A 19,893-nucleotide genomic window follows, 5' to 3' on the forward strand; every position below is an offset into this window, starting at 1 on the left:
CTTGTGGAATTCAAGAAGCAAGGAGGAGTCCCTAATGTGTAGAGATTCCATGTTTTGGGTGTGATGTAGGAGAAGGCTAGGCCTCCCATTCTGCTTTTGCAGATACAGGGGATGTGTGTGAGAAAGTGAGGCTGAGCGCAGGTGTCTGGTGGGTTGGTAGAAGTGAAGGCGGCTGTTGGGGTATGCTGGTCCTACGTTGTGTAGAGCTCTTAATGCATGCTTGAGGAGTTTGCATTGGCAGCATTTGTGTAACGGCAGCCAACTGAGTTTTCTGAGGTGTGGAATGAGGTGGGTGCGATGTGAGAGGTCTAGGATGAGTCCTACTGTGATGTTCTGGATGGTCTGAAGTCAGTGGAGGAAGCGGTTGGAGATTCTGGCGTAGAGTGAATTGCTCTAATCTAGTCTGCTTGTGATGAGTGCTTGAGTGACAGTATGTCTGGTGTTCCAGGAAATCCATTTGAAGATTTTTCTGAGGATGCATAGTATATGGACACAAAAGGAGCTGACTGTGTTTACCTGTGCTGCCATGTTGACTTTGTCATCTAAGATGATTCCCAGGTTTCTTGCGTGATCCCAGGTAGCCCCAGGTGGAATTCCTGTTACCGAAGATCAGAGATGAGTTTTAGGCAGTTGGTTTTCATGCATTCGGTGAAGTTGGTTCTAGTGGTGGTGGATGTTCTGACACTGATAGAATGAACTGGGTGTCATCAGCATAGGAAATAACGGAGATGCCATGTGCTCTGATGACATCGGTGAGTGGAGACATGTAAATGTTAAACAGGGTTAAGCTGTCTGATGAACCCTGGGGCACTCCGCAGATCAGGTCCTTGGGCTTTGATGTGTTTGGTGGGAGAATGGCTCTCTGTGCTGTTCCTGTGAGGAAGGAGCATAACCATTTGAGTACTGGTCCTGGGATGCCTCTTTAGTGTAGTCTTTTGATGAGGCTTGAGTGGGACATGGTGTTGAACTCAGTGGAGAGATCCAGCTGTATGAGGACAGTGGTTTCTTCTTGGTCCAGTAGGGTATGGATCCCATCTGTAGCAGCAATGAGTGCCGTTTCTGTGCTATGGTTACTTCAATAACCAGTCTGCGTGTGGTTGAGTATGTTGTGGAATTCCAGGTGGCTGGTGAGTTGTTGGTTGATTGATATCTCTATCACTTTGCCTGGGAGATAGGATGGAAGTTGCTCATCTTGCTGAGGTCGGCCGAAGGTCTCTTGAGAAGATCTGTGGCTCCTGCATGATTACAGTCTTTGGGAACGTGGCAGATTCAATAAAGGAGATGATGATGTTTGTGAGAAATTTGCTGATCAGTGGTCCTCCTAAGTTGTAGGTATGATGTGGACAGTGCTCTATTGGAGCACCAGGATGGACAGTTTTCATGATTGCTGTTGTGTCTCCCTCAGTGAGTGTTCTCCAGTTAGTTAACAAGGAGTCCAAGTAAGTAGTGTGCAGTCTGCTGATCATTGCCTTGGGAATTGGTTGTTTTTCGAAGTTATTGTAGATTTCTTCAATTTTGCTGTCAAAGAAGTTGGAGAGTTTGTCTCATAGTTCCTGGGGATAAGTGATGGAGATGGTGGTTGCTTTTGGGGTGGTGAACTCCTTGACGATAAAAAAAAATCTCCCTGCAATTGTCTAAGTTATCTTATATTCAATCTATGAGAAATCTTCGCTTGGTGTCTCTTAGAAGATAGTGGTTGTGCCTGAGTTCAGCCTTGTAAGTAGATCTGGCATCAGCTTCATTGTTGTCAATTTCCTTTACAGCTGCTTTCAGTATCTTTTGGAGTCCCGAAGTTCATCAGTCTATGTCATGGCAAGTCTGTTAGTTCTTCATTGTTTATTAATTTTGATGGGTGCTAGTGTGTCTGCACAGCTCATGAGCCACTGGTTGAAGTTGGCTATATCCTTGACTGGGTTGTTGGTGGTATTGGGTGGGTCTGTTTCAAATGAACTCACCAGTCAAGATTTGTTAATCTGTTCCAGTTTTGACTAGGTAAGTTGATGCTGGTGGGTGCTTTGGCTTGTGAGGTGGAGGTTTTGAAGTGGATGATGGAGTGGCCAGTCCATGTGAGTGGTGAGAAAAAATTGTATTTAATGTTGCTGTAGGAGGTGAAGATTGCATCTATTGTGTGTCCTGCAATGTGTGTGCGGTCTGTGATGAGCTGCAAAAGTTCTATGTTGCACAGGCTGGATCATGGTCTGGATGGTCTGTATACTATGGTGCCCTTCAGGGTGGAGCTATCATTTGTTTGTAGGCTCAAGTGCATGTGTTCCATCAAGGGAGTGTCTATCTATGTTTGTTATAGAATGAGACAAGTGTTCATGGTGGTGGTATCAGTGGGCCTGTGTGCTTCTTCTGTAATGATATAAGTAGGTCTGGTAACAACAGACATCAAAACCCTAATTAAAATAAATAATGCAATAAAAGTTAGATCTGGTTAAGGTAGAATCAGGGGCAATGAGATTTGGGAGATGAAGACAGAGCTAAAGAAGGATTGGCTAAAGGAGACACATCTTCAGATGAACACTTCGGACATGGAAACTGGAGTGGGTGAAATAAATGTGTTACAGCTGGGAAACCGATACATGGAAATATTGGGATAAAGAGACACAAAGCCTAGAGCAAAAACAAAGAGGGAGATGCTAAACCTGGGGTCAGTGAGACAGAATGTCTCTGGGACAGAGGAGCAGAAACATATTCATATGCATACTTGTAGACATGATAACACCTTCAAAACTCACACAGGACAGGTGATGCACTTCAAGCCAGTCTTAGAGAACATCTTCATGCTTTATTTTGGGTGTTGTTTACATAGGTTTTTCTCAAATGCTTGTGTGGTACAAAGCAATGTAAGACATCTCAAAGCATTGCATCAATTCCGTAACCATTATAAAAGCCTGTGGGTGCAAAGCAATAAAACACAAAAAGTGCACACATGTCAAAACACCCTTTAGTAAATTGAAGCCTTTCAGTACCACACACACTAATTTGTCACTGTCTTCCATATTTCTTGGTTGAAACATGGCCTCCCTATCATAGTACCCTGCTTTTTTGAGGAAATCCTGAATGAGGCATCTGGGATAACTTCTATTCATATGTTTTTTTCTTCAGGATTTCTGCATTCTTTAGAAACTCATGGATATTAAAGCAATTCCTGTAGAGCCGAAGGAAGTGGCTGAAGGGGATCCCTTCTTTCTGGCAGCAGGGATGGAAAATGTTGAATAGAAGGAGTGTATTTCTGGCTGTGGACTTAGTGTATAAGGACATGTGCAATTGATGATCTTGATGCTCTAATTAAGGCCCTGATTCTAAGCTTGGCGGCCGCCAGAAGACCGTACCGCGGTCAAAAGACCGTGGCGGTCATTCTGGGTTTCCCACTGGGCTGGCGGGCGACCGCCAAAAGTCCACCCGCCAGCCCAGCGGGAAATACCCTTCCCACGAGGAAGCCGGCTCAGAATGGAGCCGGCGGAGTGGGAAGGTGCGACGGGTGCAGTTGCACCCGTCGCGAATTTCAGTGTCTGCAAAGCAGACACTGAAATTCTTTGTGGGGCCCTCTTACGGAGGCCCCTGCAGTGCCCATGTCATTGGCATGGGCACTGCAGGGGCCCCCAGGGGCCCCACGACACCCCATACCGCCATCCTGTTCCTGGCGGGCGAACCGCCAGGAACAGGATGGCGGTATGGGGTGTCAGAATCCCCATGGCGGCGCAGCAAGCTGCGCCGCCATGGCGGATTCCCATGGGCAGCGGAAAGTCGGCGGTACACCGCCGGCTTTCCGCTTCTGGCCGCGGCTGTACCGCCGCGGTCAGAATGCCCGGCAGAGCACCGCCAGCCTGTTGGCGGTGCTACCGCCAACCTCCGCCCTGGCGGTATTTACCGCCAGGGTCAGAATGACCCCCTAAGTGTAAACATTAGATTCTGATCACATTGCTTAATCTGTCGCGTGGGCTCTCATTATCCTAAATGAGACTACTGGATTTCTAGGCAGCAGGATCAATAACGGTGTGGGGGACTGAGTCTGACCCACTTGTAAAGAACTCTGTCACCCTAAATCCGGTTTTTGCTCCGGCTAACTAGCAGTGCCTCATTTCTCCCAGGGGGAAGAAATGATTAGGCAGCCGAGCGCATGACATCTTTGGAACCTCTCGGGGAAGTCGTGGTCACTCAGATCCAAACCAACTCTCTCATTTACAATATGGTCTCATATACAAATGACAAAGACAGTATAAGTTTTATATAATGTATTAATAAAACGACTGTATTTTAGATAATAAGGCGTGAGCCGCAATAACCAGAACAATACAACATAGTAGGATTGAAATAGTCACCAGGAGAGAAAAACATAAGAACAAAGCTATCATATTGCCTAACAGTTTCTACTCTCCCTCTGCTTGTTCTATTTAGAGCACAGCATGTTAAGCTTCTAGCTTGCCTTTCTGAATCACTGGGGAGACATAAGCCCTCATACCTGAGCAAAGGCCTGTGATCTGGTTCAGCATCTGCAACAAGGCAGTCAGCGTCTAGCTGTGGGTCTCCCTCTTGCATGTATTGGGACAAGGAAGTGATTTTATAACTAACATGTCATCGTGATCACAAAATGTCCCTACGCAGGAATGCCAAATCTAAACTCCTACCACGTCTATCGGCAATGTACCAGACTGTATCCTTGACTGAAGCACAGAGTGAATATGTTATGAAGAACTTCAGTGCTGAAGTAGGCAAAACAGTGTGATATGAATAAAAAACAACACCGTAGAACTGGCTATTTGAAAAATAACAGTACGAAGCCTAATAAAAAGCATTTAGAGCAAAGTGCACATAGGCTCTAAGCTGTCAGCAAATGAATAAAATACATTCAGGGCAAAGTGCACAAAGGCCTAAAGCCTGAAGCTAATGCGCAAAGTATACGTAAAACTAACCACACTACACCCTCCCCTTGTCGGTAGCAAGTGGTTCCAATAACATAAAAACATGCCCAAATATAAACAACATATTTCGACAAGGTAAGAAGACAACAAAGTCATAAATTTAGGAAACATGTGACGATAAAGCCAAATTCAATATAGTGTCCATTTTGCCGAAGAAAAAAATCCAATTGTCAGACAGAAGCAATAGAACGTAGGAGCTCCTCCACTTCGATATATGTTAATATCGGAAGATCCACGCCACAAAGTACCATGGAGCAGGTGTGTTCCAAAGCCCCAAAACCATTCAGGGCGGCACCCCGTGCAGGGCCAATGAAAGAGACAATACCATCTTCCTCCAGGAAGGGAATCTCATAAACCGCCTCACGAAGCAAACGCAACCGTAGTGCAGAAGTCTGGGAATGAGCCCTAATCGGGAACATCAACAGATCAGGATCGACCACTGGAGGGTGCTGCAGTGAGAGACAGAAAGCCAGTGCATGTTCAAACGAGCACCAAAGGCACCGAAACACTGGTTGCACACAATCCAAAACCGGTCTGAATGACAGAGACCAGTCACACTCCAAATGGCCCAGGAGTGTAGCTCCAAAATGCTGCATCATGCGTTCACGACACAGCTGCCCTGACGGGAGCAGCAATATAGGATCTCGTCGTGGCGGGACAGCCATTGCGAAAAAATAGCAACAATAGCAAGACTCCAGCCAACAAAGCCAAAGTAATCGGGAAACCCCCAAAAATGCTTCCGAAAATAGAGTGTATAGCCGAAGGTATCAAACCGAACATGGAAGAGAAGGTGTGAGCGAAACCAACACCAACGGCTTTGAAAACATGAGCAATTCCAGCAGTGCTGGATGCATTAAATATACGTCCCACAAGTTCACCGAAGTGACTTGGAAAGTTAGTATTCAAAAGGGACTGTATCTCCGCCGATGACCTTGCCACCTGAAGTGCGTAGGTCTCGCTAGCAGATGTAAGGGCCACATGCTTTTGAAACAATAAAGCTTTCAGCCGACTCAACTTGTCGAAATCAACCTTGGAAGTAGCAATATGAGGCCAGATGTCCGCTACCTCCCTAATTTGAGTGGGGGGAAACAACACATTCCCGCAGCACGTAACGGCCTTGTTGACAACGACAACGTAAACTATTCCGGCACGATGCCACAGCAGCGTTCGCTGTTAAGAACAATGTAACTGCCGTTAGAAAGCACCTTGATCAAAAGATTCCATATTAATCGTTGTCTGTGGAACAATCGCAAGATCATCTTCCACACTCCCCAAGCTCGGAGAGGAAACAGCGTCGGTGTAAATCACCTGCAGCGGGACTTCTTCCCCAGTAGTGAGAGGGATGCCGGAACTACTGGGTGTCCCTCTTGGTCTGCTGTGAAGAATCGGCCACATGTTGTAACTTGACATTATCAATGGAAACAAAGCGATTTCCTTTGGCCCCTTTCAGCGGCGGTAAAATCACAGTTCTCGTGCCGCTCACCACTAACACAGGGACAGGTGCTCGATAAGAAGGACCAAATTCTTTCTTTACTGCCACCTTTTCACGCACTAGATCCCCAATCCTGGGAATCCAACCAGTAGGTGTTACTGGCTCATCCTTAATTCCTGAGGAGGCAGCACTTGCAGAAGAGTTATCTTCACGGAATTGTTGTAAATCCTGCAAAACAGTGACACGATCATTTATGTCAAAGGGCGTAACTGCCGCCTCCACACCAGGACCATCTAGATCAGGAACATACATTCGTGTTCCAAACAGGCACTCATATGAAGTACGACCCCCCAGTGACCGTCTAGGCAAGTTAATAAGTGCTCTCTGCACTCCATATAGGTGGGCTAACCAACTACGACCCGTACCTATAACTCTGGCCGTTAAGGATTGGTTTAAATCACGATTTAAACACTCCACGACAGAATTTCCCTCGGGATGAAATGGAGACGAGAATTGGAGTTGGACCCCCAACAAACCCATGGTGTCCCTGAATGCCTTAGAGGCAAAAGCAGGGCCCTGGTCCGAATGAAAAGCCGCAACTGCAAATGTATCGACAAAGATGCGCAAATCTTTAATAACAGTCCGAGCGTCAGCCGAGCGTTGTGGCCATACCCACACAAATCTGGAGCACGAATCTACAGCAACCAATATATATTTGTATGCACTATCTGGTGTCAGCGGACCACAATGATCCAAGTACACACACTGTAAAGGTTTGTTTGAAATCAGAAGGGGCGTCTGCTGCGGGCGTCTAGCCGACGAAGCTTTAATTTGTTGACAGACGTCACAACAAAGGACATACTGCTTCGTCTCTTTATAGAGACCAGGCCACCAGTAACGAGCCTGTAAAAGTGAAATCGTGGCAGCCACACCAGCATGTGCAGATGCCACCCCCTCATGTGCTGCAGATATTAATCGAGGTCTCTCAATTCTATTGGGTAGTTCACGTACACCAATGCCTGGAATATTAACAACAGCATGTAGCGCACTACTCAAGCAGTAACCATATTTAGAAGGAAATCCTTTAGGAAACGGCGTGCCATCAGCCGTAGCTTTTATGGCAGCCAAAATCTCTATGTCTGGTTTGGAACTCGAACGAGTCACTGCGGCCACAGTGGCGATAGCCACTGCCGACTTTGCGGCTTCATCAGCCAAAGTATTCCCAGCAACGTGCATTCCAACGCGCTGGTGTCCAAGTGTATGCACAACATGGACCTTAGGAAGCGTTTCTTTCAGATCCGCAACCTTACCCCACAACAATTTATGTTTAATGGTGTTGCCTTTAGAATCTCTGAACCCATTCAACTTCCAATAGTGCAGATATTCATTGAAAGACTGAACACAGTAGTAGGAGTCACAGACCAGCAAGGTCAAAATCGCCGGATCCGCATGCTCCAACGCTAACAATAGAGCTTTGAGCTCAGCCAGCTGTGCCGTGCTATCTCCCAAGGTTTTAGTATAAGTATGTCGGGGGCAGAACACTTCCCCCTCCATAGTGCCGCTCACCACCGCACATGCAGCAGAATACTGTTGTTTAGTCCCAACCGCTGGTTGCGCAGAGCCATCGGTATACATGACCACTTGATATTGGTCAATAGGCAATGTGCCAGCAGGAACTGAGTACTCTATTTCATATTGAAGAAATTCTTGAGTCTGCAGTGTAGGGTCACATATGTAATCTACATCAGTGGCTGTCAAAGATGTAGCCCATTGTATCCATCGCGGTGTAAAGCTTTCGAATTAGGAACACTCGCTTTTGTAACAGCCTCTAAGGCCGGAATCGGGGAAACGACAATGATGCGTTGGCCCTGGGCAAGCGGTCTCTCTTTAATCACAGCCATCTGTACTGCAGTGAGTATTTTCTCAGTCTGTGCAAATCGTTGTTCTGCAGCAGAATACAAGTGGGACTTGTATGCAATCGGGACTGTCTCACCCTCATTAAAGGTGACATACGTAAACCCAACAGCCCCAGGTATCACCCTGATGACTAAATGTGTCTTATTGTCCTGTGTGTGTAAATGTTTAACTGCTAAGAGATCAGTCTGTAACTCTCGCAGTATGTGTGTATGCTCAATCGTCCAAAATCAACACGAAAAATTCAGGCGAATCAGTTCGTATAAGGGTTTTATACGCGTAGCATAATCAGGAATGTAAGTTCTGCCAAAATTCAGAAACCCCAACAATGACTGGAGCTTCCGAACCGTATTAGGAGGCTGCAATAAAGCAAATTTCTCCCAAAAATGTGGCGCTAGGCTCTTGCCCTCACTCGACAACTCATATCCCAGGAAAATGACGCTGAGGAAGGCAATCTTTGATTTCTTAAAATTAAACTTATAGCCAATATCAGCAAACCCCACAACAATGCGCGATACGCGCCTTAGATGTTGCAGAATCTCATTGTCTGTCAAATATATGTCATCAACATATGATAACGCTTCAGGGTCCAACTCGTGCAGCATTTCAGTCACACGAGCCGAAAACAGTCCTGGGCTATTATTATACTCCTGAGGCAAACGACAACATTTTTTCTGAGAGCCAAACGCACTGAAACTGGTATAGTCCCGACTTTCGGGCGCTATATTTTGGCAGAAAAATCCATTCGAGATATCCAACGTTGTTTTGTATTTCTTACGCACTATATTGTTCATAAGCGCTGCGCTATGTGAATTCTGTATTGCATATGTGCGTGTGTGACTATTCAAATGTCTGTAATCCACCACTATCCTATATGAATGGTCCGGTTTAGCAACCGTAAATAAGGGATTATTCATCGGCGAGACACAGGGCTCAATTACACCCTGGTACTCCAAGTGTGTAAGAATTTTCCGAACCGATGCCCTTGCCTCAAATTTAATAGGATACTGCGGCTGTGGCTGAGGTGTGCCCTTTATTGGAATTACATGATAAGGTGATTGTCTATCCCACCCCACATTATTTCTATATAGGGCGGGAGCCTGTGCTAGAGCCCATGTTTTACCATAGGACTCCGCTAGCTCTCTTGGAACAAGTGGTGAGAAGGAAGGTACTATAACATCCTCCCCAACCGGACAGTCGCGAACAAAGTCAGGTGGCCAATCCTGTTCGGCCAACAGAACATCATATGATCTTACCACATGGTCCCAAAAGATGGCGTGTACAATGCGGTCAATGACCCCTTCTAATCGTAGAGTCACTTGATATACTCTATCAGGATCAGAGACTCGCATATCCGCCGTTTCGACTTGTATGAAGTCATCAGTTGCTTTCACCTCCAGATGCTCTAGAAGACTCCGGCGAACTATTGTGACCTCTGCCGCGCTGTCTAACAGTGCTAACGCCCATGTCTTGTTCGTCAAGAGAACTCTCTTCTTGAGTGGCATGTCTAACTGGGACTGCTGCCACTTTCTTCTTTTTAAATTGCTGTTTTTGTTGCAGCAGTTTCTCTTCTTGTTTAACAGAAACCTCCGCTGAGCGTTGTGAATCCTGTCTCGGTTTCACGTACTCCGTCCTCCGCTCTGACCGCCCACCTCTCTCACTTCTCTTCTCTGAGGAGTCCTGAAAGGAACGAGATTGGCGTGTATCAGTATATTGATATCTATCAGGCGTCTTCAAATTATCCCTATTCCTGAGATTATACCTATTCTGCGGGGTCTCTAGTTGCGGAGACTGTCCCCCATCTTTGTTAGGTGTTTGCTGTTTCTTTTCCCAGCGCTTTTTTGTACCCTCAGGTTGCTGTTGCTTAGCATTATCTTAATTATTTTTACCCTGCAATTGGGGTTTCTGCGGTCTAGCCCCTAGGCTATCGCGACCAATACTGGAATACGTCTCAGCTATTATTCTCGGAAGTTCTCGCTCTTGATCAATCTGCGGAACATCCCGAAGACGCATTCGCACTGCTAGTGCTACTGCCTCTCCCTTGAGATGACTCAAAAGAATAGAAGAAACTGTGGCAAAATTGCCCATTAACTGCATGCCCAAATCTAAGGCAGGGGCAGCCCCATATTCATCTTGAATTTGTTTAAGCACTTCCGGTAAATTAGCTAAAGTCGGCGTACCGTGTGCTGTAGTGTAGAGCGCGGCAAACACCGTGCCCCAGGTATTACAAAGGTCCACCGGAGGAACCATCCCATACGGCAAACACATCGTCAAAGTTCTATGCTTATCCTGAGGTCCCGTATGGGGAAATACTGCTTCCAGCGTATTAATTTTTTGCGCCAGCCAAAATGTAGTCTCCTCACGTTTAGCCGGTACCTTGCCCATAACTGAGTGTACAGTGGCCAGATTGATTCCCGGAACCACTGCTTGTGGGTGCGCCGGATCAGCACGCGCTGCATTAGTATTTAATGTCTGCATCACAAACTGAACCAGTCTTCTGTATGTTGTTGCTAAGTCTATATATAAACGACGCACATCAGCCACTGCCAAATTTGCAACCGCAGGATAGGGTGTGTAAGTAGCCAATAAAGGCCAGGTCGGACCATCATTACTCAACGGACCTAACCTCACTTGTGCTACTGTATGTGGGAGGGCGCCATCAAGCCAATTATGGTGTTCTTGATAAGATAGAGGTATCTCTAAGTAAGCGTAAGCCCTGTATTGTCCAGGGACATTCGCAACAGTGTATTTGTGAAAAGTATTTGTACCCCCATCAGCTGCTGGAAATACGACCCAAGAATAAAAAAGTTCTGTCCTATATGCTGCATGGGCGTCCACCGCAAAAGTGACTGGACCCCCCTGGACTGTCAATCCATGTGCTATCAGATGTCCTGTGAGCGGGTGACGCATATTGATTGCTATATTCACTACATTAGGATTAGCCATTTGTAAAAAATAGCACTAGGTCAGAGAAGGCACACCAATATCGGGGTTTTTCCTTTCAAAGTTCAAGCTTGAACAACCAACCACTAAGCAATTGGACGTACCTATCCCGTGGTGGCGGAAACCCTCAGCCCCACGGACGTCTCCGCGTACGGAACCGAGGAGTCAAAATATATATGAGACCGAGAGAGTCAGTCGGACCTAAACATTAGAGCCAGACCAATCGTTGGCGGCGCCATGTCGCGTGGGCTCTCATTATCCTAAATGAGACTACTGGATTTCTAGGCAGCAGGATCGATAACGGTGTGGGGGACTGAGTCTGACCCACTTGTAAAGAACTCTGTCACCCTAAATCCGGTTTTTGCTCCGGGCTAACTAGTAGTGCCTCATTTCTCCCAGGGGGAAGAAATGATTAGGCAGCCGAGCGCATGACATCTTTGGAACTTCTCAGGGAAGTTGTGGTCACTCAGATCCAAACCAACTCTCTCATTTACAATATGGTCTCATATACAAATGACAAAGACAGTATAAGTTTTATATAATGTTTTAATAAAACGACTTTATTTTAGATAATAAGGCGTGAGCCGCAATAACCAGAACAATACAACATAGTAGGATTGAAATAGTCACCAGGAGAGTAAAACATAAGAAGAAAGCTATCATATTGCCTAACAGTTTCTACTCTCCCTCTGCTTGTTCTATTTAGAGCACAGCATGTCAAGCTTCTAGCTTGCCTTTCTGAATCACTGGGGAGACATAAGCCCTCATACCTAAGCAAAGGCCTGTGATCTGGTTCAGCATCTGCAACGAGGCAGTCAGCGTCTAGCTGTGGGTCTCTGGTCGGAATCTCCCTCTTGCATGTATTGGGACAATGAAGTGATTTTATAACTAACATGTCATCGTGATCACAAAATGTCCCTACGCAGGAATGCCAAATCTAAACTCCTACCACGTCTATCGGCAATGTACCAGACTGTATCCTTGACTGAAGTACAGAGTGAATATGTTATGAAGAACTCCAGTGCTGAAGTAGGCAAAACAGTGTGATATGAATAAAAAACAACACCGTAGAACTGGCTATTTGAAAAATAACAGTACGAAGCCTAATAAAAAGCATTTAGAGCAAAGTGCACAGAGGCTTTAAGCTGTCAGCAAATGAATAAAATACATTCAGGGCAAAGTGCACAAAGGCCTAAAGCCTGAAGCTAATGCGCAAAGTATACGTAAAACTAACCACACTACAAATCCACAGACAGAATTTGTGGAGTTGATCCTCTTTACTCTCCTAGACAAAGAAAATATCATCTATGTATCTAGATCAATGTTTTATATTCTTAAAACAGGACTATTTCATTATATATGTATTTTTCCTTGAAAATTTCCATATAAATATTCGCTATGCTCAGGGTGCACCCATGCTTACACCGTTCATCTGTTTATACAAAATGCCATCAAATTCAGACATTTTTATTGAGGGCAATTCCCAAATATTGGAGTATGCATTTTCACCTGATCCCGTTCATCTGTTTATACAAAATGCCATCAAATTCAGACATTTTTATTGAGGGAAATTCCCAAATATTGGAGTATGCATTTTCACCTGATCACGGAAGGGTGTCCTTCATGGCCTCCGGGGCTTGCTTTTGAGGAATGTTCATGTACAAGGCCTCGATGTCCATTGTGGCCAGTATTTCACTTTGGGGATCAAAGCTGGCTCCTTCAAGTTTTGAGACCATATGGTCTATCTTTGCAGTACGACGGAAAATCACCATCCAATGGTTTGAAAAACATGTCTACAAACTTTGAAAATGGCTCTGTGGCTCCACCGAATGTAGAAACTAACGGGCAAAGAGGAGTATCTAAAAAATCTTTGTGAGTTTTGCGAATACCATAAATAACTGGTAGATGGTTATGATAGGGACTGAAGAATTCATATTCTTTTTTACAAATAATACCTTTCTGGACAGCTTCTACACTCATAATGTTGAACTGGTTGTTGTCTCTTCCCTCAGGGTCTCCTCTTATTTTTTGGCAATGTTTAGGGATACCCACAATAAACTTCATTTTGTTTTTATATTGTTCATTATTGAGCAGCACTATCCCTCCTCCCTTATCACATGGTTTCACAGTTACATGAACATTTTCTCTGAGTTTTTGATTTCCCTGTGCTCATGCAGAGATAAACTGTTAGGGGGCTTAGGTATGTATCTGTCAAACTTTGGACTTTAGCAGTGATAGCTTATTCAAACCTTTCTTCCTCTGGTCCAAGCTTAGCTAGAAATGAAAGTAAAAAGGGGTTTAAGATCCAACAAATTATCCTCAACCACCATTTCTCTATTCATAAATAATTTATTTAACCTAATGCATCTAAAGAAGGCAAAAATATCCCTAGTTAGTTCAAGTTTTTCCATTGTGGTGCTAGGAACAAATGAGAGTACCTTTGTTAGTAGATTTTTGGTGCTTTGGTCAATAGCAATAGTAGAAAAATTAAATACGGGAATTTCTTCAATACTGCTGACGTCTGGTTTGTAAGTATTGTGAGAGGGTTATGTGTTTGCATATCTGTCTTTTGATTGACTCTGAAATCTTGCTCTGAAGTTGCCCCTCCTGTGTCCTAAAAAATCTTCTTTGGAATTTGGTCCCTCTCACTGTTCACATCTATTGGCAAATTAATTAAATTGGTTTGAGCTGCCTTCTCCTTCGGATTCAGCAGTAGTGGCAAAGCTGATGTTTTTTTGCTAGTCCAAGTTTGATTGTCTGGTGGCAGTTGGCCTTCTTGGAATGCATTATAGTAGTTCTCTGAAAGGTAAGGATACACCTGTTCTTGAGAGAAAAATGGTATACCTTACTTGAGTTTATCTGTCTTTTTTTTAGGAGATAATCACTAAATGAGTCTAGTTCTTGATTAACCTCTCAGTTTTTTTTCTTTGCTTCCTCTAATGCATTTGTTCTTTTAAGCTTATCTTCTAGTTCTTCAATTTCCTTGATCAGAATAACCACTACTTCACTTGCTGTGTCTATGATAAGGATCATCCAGTCAGGGGAGCAGTGGTTAAAAATCAGAGACCACTTCTCAGAGAACTTTCTCATTTCTATAAATAATCCCAGGACATTTCTCACTCTTAATCCTATAGAAATAATACCTGCCTTGAGATACTCAAGCATAAAATCTGCATGCAACCCAATCCTTTTAGCTTGCTTCTTGAGAGTGAGAAGTTTGTTTGAATCACCAGTTTGTACTTTAGATAAAACCATATGTTTCTCCCCTATGCTAACCTGTCCAAGGAGTTTAGAAACGTTCTTATCGTTGAACGTAAAGTTCTTAATGCTCTCCATACTAAGACACATATAAACAAATGATATACACAAATATGTGTGACTGTAGAAACAAACACAAAGTCCACAAACACTATGGCCCATATTTAAGAAAAATGACGCAGTTGTGCATCAAAATATGTAACACAACATAACAACTTCCCTTAGCGTCATGCGTGCACCATATTTATAAAATGGTGCACCATGGTACTGAGAAAAGGTTAGCATAAAAAAATGGTGCTAACCTTTGAGACATGTCAAAAGGAAAAATTACGCTAATGCTGCAAAAATGGTGATAGCATGCTTTGCAGCACTTTTTTTACGCTGAATGTGCTAGCGCCATTTTAGTGTAAAAGAAAAGCCCGCTAAAACACACAACAAGCCAGGAGGACCCAAGATGGAGAATGCAGGACAGGAGAGACCCAGGAGAGACCCCCTATACAAGCCAGGATGGACTGACAGACTCATAGGAGAAAGGGAAAAGAAAGAGGAAGTTTTGGTTCAGTGAGGCGGAGAACATCTTGATCACACAAGTGATGGAGCACCAATATCAGCTCTTCGACATCTCTAAATTGCCAATAGTCAGGAAGGAGGCCATATGGCACTCAATAGTAGATAAAATAAACAGTGTGGCTGATGTCAAAAAGTCTGTGACATGATTGCAAGCGCAGAACTAAAGAGAAACTGGCTTGCAACTGACAAGCAGCACTGCAGACTGGAGGTGGAAGTCCGGCACCCAAAGAGCACCTGGATGAGCTGGAGGAGATGGTGGCAGCGGCTCATCCCAGAGGAGTTGGTGATAGGCGTCCCAGGACAGGACAGTGCAGCGTATCAAGAACTACTGCAAATTCAGGGTAAGTTGCAGTGGGGAGGTAATCCGGTAACTAACAAATGGCTGAAGGTGGAGGCACATAGGACTTACTGTATGCATGCTAAAGGGTTGCATGGGGACATAATGATGGCTAAACACATGTCATGTCTACTGACTCCCCCATATGCACAGACTAGTTCAGAACCCTCACATCACTCCCTTCACTTGGAAACTTTATCATCTGCCCATGTGTAACACTCATTGGTCATCATGTGCAAGGGCTATTGACAGGGCGAGCAGCAAGAACTGGGATATGCCTCCTTGTAGTATTAACATTGGTCACAAATGTGATTAGTACACAACATATTGGGCATGCCCGTGATTACCATCTGCGCTGCTGTACAAGTTGCTGCCATGTGCCCATGCTGAAGGCTGCCTGTGTACTGGGGATGGTTGGGTTTGTGCACAAAGGGACACCTTCCAGCCACAAGTGATCTTTCCGTCTTACTAGGGGCCATATTAACAAGGCCTTAGCACCACACTAGCATAATTGGCATTAATGCTAATGTGGCCTTGAAGTGCCCATTTCTCTTTTGGCAAATGAACAAAATGGCGCAATGCATGCATAGCTCCAAATTGTAAGTCCTTGCGCCACAATATGCCTGTGCCAGATATGGTGTATGCCAGGGGGACGTTTACATACAGTAAGGGCTGAAAAAATGACACAGTAAAATCTAAAAAAATTACCTGTACCATCTTTTGATGTCATTTGTAACTCCTGCCAAAGGGAGACTTTCAAGTGATGCACCCATTGTAATCAATGAACCGCCCTGTGCTTTGCTGTACTAGCGCCATAATCTATGGTGCTGATGAAATAAAGCGAAACAGTAGTGCCATAACTCATGAGGCTACTGTGGGACTGTTTGCCTGGGTGTGCCATATTGTAAATATGTTTCTACCATGGTGTTGTTAGGTGGGAGAAGGGGGGTGCAAGAAGAGAGGTGTATCAGGAGTGAGGCAGCATTGTCTGATAAATTGTGCCCCATGCGTGATGCACAATGCAACACACAACAAACAACTAAATTACCAGGACAGACACAGATCTCACACACCCTCCTGTCACTGATACCCCACCCCTGAGTTGTAGGATAAAAATTATGCAAACCCACATCTGAAAAAATGGGATGCATCAGAAGGATGGTTGGTAACATGTGTTGCATGGGAATACCCCGAGCAATACACATGGAATGCCAACTACATGCAGTGCCAGGTGTGATGGGGTACATAATCACCAGGCCATAATAAGGCATACAAGGTGCCTTCCATTCTCATGGTAAATAGAACCAGTACACTGCACCACCTTCATGTAATGTGAAAAATATGCACTGGTGGGGCACTATGATGTCAGTGTCTGGGAAATGTGGGACATATATACCCATGTATGATGAAATGACGTAGTGCAGTGCTGCAGCCCAGCTTGCTGTGCTGCATCATTCCTAATGTACAGGTATGTGTTTTTGTCACTGACATGCAATGCATGCTTTTACTAGCCTTGGAGATGGGCCAATAAATGAACGCCAACACAGTCACTCATTTTGCATGGTGTTGGAGTGCCTCTGTTGCAGGTCCAAATGTGCATGTGCAGGAAGGGACACATCCTGCAACATCAAATAACAGTAATGTTGGCTGACACTTACAATGACTGTTGAGGAGTGCAACTCACATAGAAAGATGCAAAAACTAGGCCAACATCAATTTCAGTCCTTTGTAGCACTCCTACAATGTGGCATAGCAACCTGATGCATCCACACATAAACAAGTTTGTGAATGGTGTTAGGTGCCTATGCCACCGCATGTGTGTTGTAAGAGTGATGGAAGGGGCAGCTGTCACCATGCATCCCCCTTGTCACATTCAGTCATATGTTCTGCATCCTGCAACATCCATTGTAAGGATCAACGTCCACTTGTGTATGTGTTCAGACAGGAAGGCCTCCCTTCCTGCATAACAACACTTTCCCTTGCAATGCAGGCCTCTGCAACCTGGGATGCAAGGATGTCTGCATTCTGGACTAAGTGTCATTGTGCAGGAAGGGAGAACTTCCTGTCTCAACACTTACACAAGTGGTGGATGATCCTTACAATGGGTGTTGCAGGATGCACAACACATGACTGAAAGTGAAAAGGAGAACACACGGGGACAGTTCACCCCCTTCCATCACACTTATAACACCCGTGGGCTTTCCGAAGATTCCGACACTTATTCAGGAACCATGTGCTGCCAATGCAACTGATTCTATATACTTCCATTGGGGTTGTGTAAAAAATTCCCAAACAACACCTATGGCAGGCACATGTCACACAGTCGACTTAATGATAGGGGAACATATGCAGAAGCCCATGATATGTCAGACAAGGTGGGTGTAACAGACTGTGAAATGTGGACTAGCAGATTGTGCCAATAGAGTGTTAAAATAAGAAGACACTATGGTGGTGCTGTGTAACCATTTCAGCTGTAGCTCCATGCAAGTTACTTTAACACACTAGGCCAAGCCGCTGTGCACTCTAACCTAGATATATTTTATTCTGCTTTATTTTATTATTGTTACAATAGCCACTTTTACTGCCTTGTTTTATTTTCTGTTTATCTAACTGTTTTTGCCTAGGCCCGCACGCTGTTCTCAAACAAGACATTCTTGCTCACTCTGTGCTTTTTCCAAGGCTACAGCAAGATACATTGCCGATTAATCTGGTATAAGTTTAGTCTCCGACATTCGTAGAAAACACACATCTTTACGTAGGGACATTTTCTCAGAATATCAGCTGTGTTATTACACAAACACTTGCCTGTTCCTTACACGTTAGAGGGAAATTACAGCCAGAGAACCACGTCTGTATGCTGATTATCGAATGCTTCGCTGAAGCTGTTTTGCAGACCACAGGCCTTTGCTCAGGTATGGGGTATGATGTATTCCCAGGGGAACCTGAAGGACAGAATTAGAGCTTAACACGCTGTGCTCTATTATAGCATAGGAAGGAGTTATTCTACTGACTGTAGTGCCAACATAGTAGTGTTATTGTTATGCTTCACTCTCCTTGTCACAATTTTAATACTGTCATGTTGTGTCGTCCTGGTTATTGCAGCTCACGCTTTGCTATCTAAGTGGCAGTTGCTTCATTAAAAACATTACTGAAACATATACTGTCTCTGTTCGTCATTGTATAGATGAGACTAATGTAAGTGAGAAAAACGGATGAGACCTGAGTGACCACGGCTTCCCTGAGAAACCAATTATGTCATGCCCTCGGCTGCCCAGTCATCCCTGCCCTCAGGTAGAGATGAAGCACTGCTAGTTGGCCAGAGCGAAACCTGGATTGGAGCGACAGGTGTCACCTGCAGTGGGTCAGGCTCAGTCTCCCCACACCGAGGGCGATTCTGCCGCTCAAAATCCAGTAGTCTCATCAGAATAATGAGAGCCTACGTGACAGTGGCTCAGTGTGCCACTAGGGGCCCATAAATGAAGGCCTTGATCTGTGGCCCTGCCCCATGTAACTCAGGCACCAGAATCAATAGCCTGATGACTTATGTCAACAACTACTACAGTTGAAGATTGACATTTCACTATTCCATTGCAGAGGATGATACCTTATCTCCTGCTAAGCTTCCTGTCCTGGATTTCTCTGATGAAGTATATGACCAGCTGCAGACCATCAATGCAGACACTCTCCAGGATGTTCTGGGTGCCATTGAAACACTATCTCCAGTAACAGGGATGACACATAGCATTGCTGGGTCTCCACGTGACACACCCAACAGACATCACACACCACTTGGCCAGCCCAGCCACAGCCCTGGACTCCAATGACTTAGACATCATCTTCCAAAAACAGTGGTAGGAGTCCAGCGAGAGCTGGCACAGCAAGTGCAGGTGGGGATTGAGACCATGGCAGGCAGGCAGCCAAGAGGGAGTACAGTGGTGCCTTAGTATGAATAAGGACAACTCTGCTGCCATCAAAGGCACCCACTCTCCGCTACATGGATTCCAACAGTCCCTGGCTGACATAGCTGCTAACATGAGGCAGAGGCTTGAACAAATTCCCTCCCAAAGTGGCACCAGTGTGTTTGACAACAGTCTGGGGGCTACCCAAACTATTCTGGAGTCCATGCAGTGGATGTTAGCCTTCCTCAGTGATAACCTGGCTGCCTACCACTGTGAAGTTGTTGCTGTGTTGCCAAAAGAACAGTTCCTCCTTGCTGCAGTGATGAGTTTCATATTTCCACAGATAACAGCTGCCGGGACCATGGAATCCACATCTCCAGCCCCTGATGTGTGTGTGCCTCCGTTCACTTCAACACCTGCACCACCCAGGGCACAGGAGGCACCGCACACTTCAGAAGATGAAGATGTGGAATGTACATCATTCACTCGCAGTACTACCAGCTACAGTCCGTGGCACATGGACAATATCTCCTTAGTTCTGTTCCTAAGATCATATCAGTGTTGTAACAATTGGCAATGTCCCCTCTTCACTCTCCCACTGTTGACTTATCA

This window comes from Pleurodeles waltl, chromosome 1_1, assembly GCF_031143425.1.
Source record: "Pleurodeles waltl isolate 20211129_DDA chromosome 1_1, aPleWal1.hap1.20221129, whole genome shotgun sequence".
Taxonomy (NCBI): domain Eukaryota; kingdom Metazoa; phylum Chordata; class Amphibia; order Caudata; family Salamandridae; genus Pleurodeles; species Pleurodeles waltl.